At 42.3% G+C, this 8,055-nt stretch overlaps 1 long non-coding RNA gene across 1 annotated transcript; it reads right to left on the bottom strand.

The window, feature by feature from the left end:
- Positions 1 to 1,277: 1,277 nt before the first annotated feature.
- Positions 1,278 to 2,764, bottom strand: LOC132888672 (uncharacterized). Its single transcript, XR_009654962.1, has 3 exons — positions 2,605 to 2,764; positions 1,848 to 2,112; positions 1,278 to 1,509 (listed from the first exon to the last, which is right to left on the bottom strand). It is a non-coding gene; the product is annotated as an uncharacterized LOC132888672 (long non-coding RNA).
- Positions 2,765 to 8,055: the final 5,291 nt, after the last annotated feature.

Here is an 8,055-nt window from a genome sequence, read left to right on the forward strand (position 1 = left end):
TTGATATTCACTTGTCCCCCTGCATTTTGGTGTTTTCCCAGATAGCAAAAGGGCGTTGATTCGACGGGGAATCATCAGCATGTTCTTCGACCATACGCCGTCGAATCATCGTGGATCACCGGCGTTGATTCAACACCGCTTTGCTCATACGAGTTTGCATTGAAACGACGTTGAAAAGTGGATGGTGGCCGACAGAGAATAGACCCCCTTTCACCCTTTATTCAACTACGGATTTCGGTCGATTTATAGTTTAATTTTCGGCGATGATTCATCCAACTTTACTTCCTGTTTTATGTACAACAGGAAGGCTACAAATTAAGCAAAACAGGCTAAATTAAACTAGCTAACAATAAAGCATCGGGGCTCTTGCCTAGGATGAACACACACATGCATACTTCAACCATGAAAGTGAAACTTAATTTATATCAATGTGCGTAGGCTACGTCCTGTTTTATGTACAACAGGATATAAAAATGCATGCAACAATGCACCTCTCCTAATGTTTGTCAAGCTATCTAATGAGGCATAACTTTTAACATTTATAAGGAACAGAACACACTTGAACAAGTTCTTAGAAACATTTTATGATTTATTTATAATTTATAAATATTCCTCCTGGCCTATTCCTCCTGCGGCGCAGACACCTGTACATGGAAACAGAAAAACAACCAAAATTAATTTGATGCAGCATTGATAAAGAAAGTCAGCAGTAGGCTATGGGTTTCTAAATGCCACCCTACCTCACGTCTCCTCATCCCTCCCTCTCTCTCTGGCGCATACTTAAGCCACTTCTTGATTGCGTCACTAAAAGTAGCGTGTGTGCTCCCTGGCAGCTGCTTTTGTAAAGCATCTGAAAGAAAAAGAACAAAACAACATTGAGACTTTGCATGGTGATAATTGTTAAAGTTTGAGTTGTTAAGACTATGCACGTCACACTCTAGTGGTAGGTGGCAAGTAATGGTACTAGTACAGAAAATATATGTAAAAATCAGAAACCATAGATGTGAATCTTGTGACAATTTAAACGGGATTTAAAAAAAAAAAAACATTTTAATTTCCCCATTGACACAAAGTGGAAATAGAAATGCCACTACCGGACCGTTCGTCACTCAGTCAGCCTCCCTGGACTTGCCTGCACACCTGCTTTTTCTGAGTAAGGCACCTGGTGAGTTTCTTAATCCTTTTTAATCCTTTGCATCTTTCACAATATGTTTGTCGTTGTTGTTATAATCGTAATGTTACAGTTAGTGAAGGAGTTATCAAAGAACGTTTAGAAGTAGTGTGCAAGTACTTGCGACAGCTTACTATTTTACCCTCTTTTACAGCTTTGTGCACATGCATAACCTACCAAACAGGACATCATGGATCTTGGTGTCCTTAAACGCAGTTTTTTTCCCCCTTTCCAGCCCAGTTAAATTGGCTGGCCAAGCTGTTGACCAGGAGGCTACGCAGCATCCGCCTCACTGTGACCCCTACGTCGGTTCCTCCACAAAGGGCTAAGGTAGACACCTGATAGAATAAAATGTAGCATGAAGACAATAATGAGACAATAATGAGGCTACACAAAAGAACAGGTCAGCTCAAAATGACATGTGACCTAGGCCTACATGCTCGATTTAAACGCTAAGTTTTCACACCAACGCTAAGTTTTCACTCCAACAAGACAACTACTTCGACTCGTTTTTCGATTGAATAATGCATCTGCATTGTTGTTGTTTCAAATGGATACTAGTTGAGGGAAATTTCTCCAACGCGTGATATGACTGAAGTTCATCATAACTTCTTAAACTGCTTGAAATTGTATTCGAAATTCCCTTTATTAATAGTGACTGAATAATGGTACGTACCAGATGTCCAGGGATGAATGAAAATGTAGCGTGGTCCAGTGTTTTTCTCAATGTTGTTTCAATGGTCCAAGCGTAACAGCAGGCCGATCCACAAGAGAGTCGCGATCCAACCAAGTGGTGTGGGAGTTTCACGTGCACCCAGGTATATAATGAAAATGACGTCATCCAGTAAACAGCAGTGGTAATCGCACTGCATTATGGGACAGCGTGGGACATCCAACGACATATCGCTACGTATACGTACTGGCCCTTTTTTATATCATGCCTTGAAATGAAAGTCAATACAACAGAGATGAGAGACACCGGGTATGAAAGTAACACCAGGATAAGTTGTAACACCACCATTCCCACCAGTTAGGTATAAGATGCAGGTTTTGTAACACTTTCAATCTTCTTAGAATTAATTTATGATCATCTTGGAAATGTTAAGTTATTTGCAAAAAAACTTTCAAAGATAGAAGGTCAAATCCATTGCTGAGTTAAGAAAGTAAACTGGTTTTTGTTCTTTTTTTTATCATTATCACTTATACTTATCTCATTTACTCGTATCTATGTGTAAGCAGGATAAGACAAACAGTGGCAATTTCAGGCCTGTAGCCAGCATTGTGGAGGGGGGAGGGGGGGGATCTTTTTTCCCCAAAGGTGGACTTCATCTGGCCCCCTACTCCCGTACCCCCCAAATACACGAGCACACTTCAAATCTTCTAATTTAGACATTTAAAAAAATGTTCTACAACACTCTAGCCTAGTGACTCACCAGTAACAAAATAGACTTGAAGTATTCAGATCCGCTCTGCATAAAGCAGCTAAATCCTCTCTCTGTCTCCTGGCAGAAAGCTCCTTGGTTTGCTCCCCTTGTGTCTCAATCACAGCTGGTATTCTGTAGAAAGACTTCTTTTCACCTTTCCCATCAGCTTTGTTAGAACATCCTAACACAGCACGAAAGTTTACCATTGTAGGTTTTTGATGAACCAAGTGCCTCGTGGGTTCACATACCGCACGCTGCCGTTATTTCCCCCTAATCACGAGTTTGTTGGTCTTCCAATATGGCGCAGGGTTTGTTTACTTCCGGTTTCGGGTGACGTCAGTGAAAAGGGGTCTAATGGGGGCATTACCGCCCGCCACCCACTGTATTGGGGTGTAAAGCAGTCTGAACAAAACGTGTAAACATAAACATAGGAGAAATGAACCCGTTTTTCTAACTCGTCCTCACTTAGTCTACTTTTCTTTTTTGATTAGTCTGGATTTGATATTGTAAATTTAAATGTGAATCAATGTATATTCAGGGCGGCACGGTGGTGTAGTGGTTAGCGCTGTTGCCTCACAGCAAGAAGGTCCTGGGTTCGAGCCCCGGGGCCGGCGAGGGCCTTTCTGTGTGGAGTTTGCATGTTCTCCCCGTGTCCGCGTGGGTTTCCTCCGGGTGCTCCGGTTTCCCCCACAGTCCAAAGACATGCAGGTTAGGTTAACTGGTGACTCTAAATTGACCGTAGGTGTGAATGTGAGTGTGAATGGTTGTCTGTGTCTATGTGTCAGCCCTGTGATGACCTTGCGACTGGTCCAGGGTGTACCCCGCCTTTCGCCCGTAGTCAGCTGGGATAGGCTCCAGCTTGCCTGCGACCCTGTAGAAGGATAAAGCGGCTAGAGATAATGAGATGAGATGAGATGAATGTATATTCATCGGACATGAACAAATGAATAAATCTTGAGTAATCTTGAGGGGCGTGTGTGTCCGGGGGGGGATCGAACGAACCCTCCGATCCCTGGCTACGGGCCAGAATTTATATTCTGAACAATTAGTTGCTCATCCTACCAATGTTGAAAACTGGCCGGCAAAAGTGACGATGGTTCAACATCGTATATTCGACCTTCTCTGACGGTCAACAGATGAACCTTTACCCACGGTGATTCAACAGTGATAAATCGACCTTCTCCGACGGCGGAGAAATCGACGTTTCACGGCGCCGTTTCAGCGTTGATTTTCTGACTTACGACGGAAACCGACCATTCTGACCAAGAATCGGCGCCGTTTCAACGTCCCTCTGCTATCTGGGTTGTTTGTGGGTCGTCCAGCTGGAGATGGACAAGGGGGGCGGTGTTGAGATTTTGGATTTAGTAGATGTTCCTGCATTCTGGTGGATTTTTGGAGTGGCCTGCTGTGCCATACCTACATTCTTACACACCCTGACTTGCCAGGCCTTCAGCTTGTGGCCAACAAAAGCACCAAGTTTTGGCTTAAAAGCCCCCACACTAGAAAACTACAGATGACTGCCAATGTTCCTGTAGCCCTATAGACCTGTGTTTCAGATTTAAAGGCAAGTTCACGTTTGAAAATATTTCATCAGCTAAGCCTAAACACCTTCTGAATTGAAACTAAATGTTAAGTTTTTAATAACTGTTGCAAAAAATAAGATTGTCCCTCACTGACTATTCATTATGCATTTAAGGGCTTTCCCCACCACTGGGTTCAGCAGAAGATTGGCATGGGGAAAAATATCAACAGCAAAAGAACAAATAAAATGCTTAAACAGTAAGCAAAATGTGCATGTGCTACAAGAAACATTAAAAATGATTAAGTTTGAACAGTATTGAAACACAAAAAGCTGAACCTTGGCCATAGGTGGGACTGTGCACACAAAGTTGGGCTTAAAAATTTTGGTCATACTTAAATAAGCTATATTAATATATTTCTTATTAATTTATTTCTTATCTGTGTTTCTTATTAGTAATAGAGCATTCGTCAGGGCCTCTTTGAAACCCTGTCTCCTCAGTATATTGTTCTCTGTCTTTTTTTTTTAATTATTCACAAGTTCAAGTTCTTTGATATTACAGGTGACCATGCTTTATTTACTTTAACTGAGCAATTACATACATCATAAATAATTAAAAATAAATACCCTGTAAATAAACAATAGGTATGGTGGCTAATGGCTCTTCTTGCATTTGTAATCTTATCTCTTACTTGCTTTATTTTACAACATTTCCAGTATGGCTTCAAATAAAGTCATAAAGTATGATAACATACAGTAAACAAACTAAAAATGCGCCTTAATAAACATATGCTAAGGAGGTGCTCTCCCGTGCTGCTTGTTGGGGAAGATAGAGGCTGTGGTACGGCAGGAGGCCTATAATGATTTAGCATGCCTAGTACACAGCTCTCGAGATGGCATTAAATATTCTCACAACACTTATAGGCTAAAATGATTAAGAAACTTTATCTCATCTCATTATCTCTAGCCGCTTTATCCTGTTCTACAGGGTCGCAGGCAAGCTGGAGCCTATCCCAGCTGACTACGGGCGAAAGGCGGGGTTCACCCTGGACAAGTCGCCAGGTCATCACAGGGCTGACACATAGACACAGACAACCATTCACACTCACACCTACGGTCAATTTAGAGTCACCAGTTAACCTAACCTGCATGTCTTTGGACTGTGGGGGAAACCGGAGCACTCGGAGGAAACCCACGCGGACACGGGGAGAACATGCAAACTCCACACAGAAAGGCCCTCGCCGGCCCCGGGGCTCGAACCCAGGACCTTCTTGCTGTGAGGCGACAGCGCTAACCACTACACCACCGTGCTGCCCTAAGAAACTTTATATAAATTCATAATTACGCCAGTAACACCACACATTGGCGTGCATATGCATAAACCTGTCTGAGACACCCGTCTTCAACTCAGATACCTTCTTCTCTCTCCTCTTCCTCTAAATTGACGGTAGGCAATTATCCAACTTCCAGCGAGTGCAGCATCATTAGATGCGCCACCTACCATAGGGGAGTGTGTACAGAAGGGAACACCTCTCTGCCTGTTTAGCTGTGTGTAAGGCATAATTGATCGATCGCAAGTGGTTGGCGCGACGCAATGGGTAGCCTAGATCAGATAGATAAACTAGATTTTTTCTAGCGTGAGAAATTGGAGGTATGGCATGTGAGCATGTGAAGACAATCAAATGCGTGTGTCTCACGCTCATTGCGTGAGAGTTGGCAGCCCAGCATGTCTGACAAATAAAAAAAAGAAAGAAAACACAACTTTATTTATCACACACTTGTGAAATTCCTCTCTGCATTTAACCCATCTGAAGCAGTGAACACACACATGCACATGAGCAATGAGCGCACACACACCCAGAGCAGTGGGCAGCCATGCTAACAGCACCCGGGGAGCAGTTGGGAGTTAGGTGCTTCACTCAAGGGCACCTCAGCCCAAGGCCATCTCATATTAACCTAACCGCATGTCTTTGGACTGTGGGGGAAACCAGATCACCCAGAGGAAACCCACACAGACACGTGGAGAACATGCAAACTCCACACAGAAAGGCCCCCGCCAGCCGCTGGGCTCGAACCCAGAACCTTCTTGCTGTGAGGCGACCGTGCTAACCACTACACCACCATGCCACCCAGTGTGCATGTATAGTTTACTCAGACATGTCTGCAATGCCTAACATACAGTGGTGCTTGAAAGTTTGTGAACCCTTGAGAATTTTCTATATTTCTGCATAAATGTAACCTAAAACATCATCAGATTTTCACACAAGTCCTAAAAGTAGATAAAGAGAACCCAGTTAAACAAATGAGACAAAAATATTATACTTGGTCATTTATTTATTGAGGAAAATGATCCAATATTACATATCTGTGAGTGGCAAAAGTATGTGAACCTTTGCTTTCAGTATCTGGTGTGACCCCTTTGTGCAGCAATAAGTGCAACTAAACGTTTCCGGTAACTGTTGATCAGTCCTGCACACTGGCTTGGAGGAATTTTAGCCCATTCCTCCATACAGAACAGCTTCAACTCTGGGATGTTGGTGGGTTTCCTCACATGAACTGCTCGCTTCAGGTCCTTCCACAACATTTCGATTGGATTAAGGTCAGGACTTTGACTTGGCCATTCCAAAACATTAACTTTATTCTTCTTTAACCATTCTTTGGTAGAACGACTTGTGCGCTTAGGGTCATTGTCTTGCTGCATGACCCACCTTGTCTTGAGATTCAGTTCATGGACAGATGTCCTGACATTTTCCTTTAGAATTCACTGGTATAATTCAGAATTTATTGTTCCATCAATGATGGCAAGCCATCCTGGCCCAGATGCAGCAAAGCAGGCCCAAACCATGATACTACCACCACCATGTTTCACAGATGGGATAAGGTTCTTATGCTGGAATGCAGTGTTTTCCTTTCTCCAAACATAACATTTCTCATTTAAACCAAAATTTCTATTTGTCTCATCCGTCCACAAAACATTTTTCCAATAGCCTTCTGGCTTGTCCACGTGATCTTTAGCAAACTGCAGATGAGCAGCAATGTTCTTTTTGGAGAGCAGTGGCTTTCTCCTTGCAACCCTGCCATGCACACCATTGTTGTTCAGTGTTCTCCTGATGGTGGACTCATGAACATTAACATTAGCCAATGTGAGAGAGGTCTTCAGTTGCTTAGAAGTTACCCTGGGGTCCTTTGTGACCTCGCGGACTATTACACACCTTGCTCTTGGAGTGATCTTTGTTGGTTGACCACTTCTGGGGAGGGTAACAATGGTCTTGAATTTCCTCCATTTGTACACAATCTGTCTGACTGTGGATTGGTGGAGTCCAAACTCTTTAGAGATGGTTTTGTAACCTTTTCCAGCCTGATGAGCATCAACAACACCTTTTCTGAGGTCCTCAGAAATCTCCTTTGTTCGTGCCATGATACACTTCCACAAACATGTGTTCTGAAGATCAGACTTTGATAGATCCCTGTTCTTTAAATAAAACAGGGTGCCCACTCACACCTGATTGTCATCCCACTGATTGAAAACACCTGACTCGAAATTTCACCTTCAAATTAAATGCTAATCCTAGAGGTTCACATACTTTTGCCACTCACAGATATGTAATATTGGATCATTTTCATCAATAAATAAATGACCAAGTATAATATTTTTGTCTCATTTGTTTAACTGGGTTCTCTTTATATACTTTTAGGACTTGTGTGAAAATCTGATGATGTTTTAGGTCATATTCATGCAGAAATATAGAAAATTCTAAAGGGTTCACAAACTTTCAAGCACCACTGTAAGGTACATTTTTTATTTGTTAGAATTACATATTCATAATGATTCTTAATAAAATATTTGCCAAACATACAAACTAGGTTATTTCCAGTGAAAAATGAGAAATATTCAGTGATAAAGGTAGTAAGTGAAATCCACTATATGGCTAAAGGCATGT

This window comes from Neoarius graeffei, chromosome 7 (assembly GCF_027579695.1).
Source record: "Neoarius graeffei isolate fNeoGra1 chromosome 7, fNeoGra1.pri, whole genome shotgun sequence".
Lineage (NCBI taxonomy): Eukaryota > Metazoa > Chordata > Actinopteri > Siluriformes > Ariidae > Neoarius > Neoarius graeffei.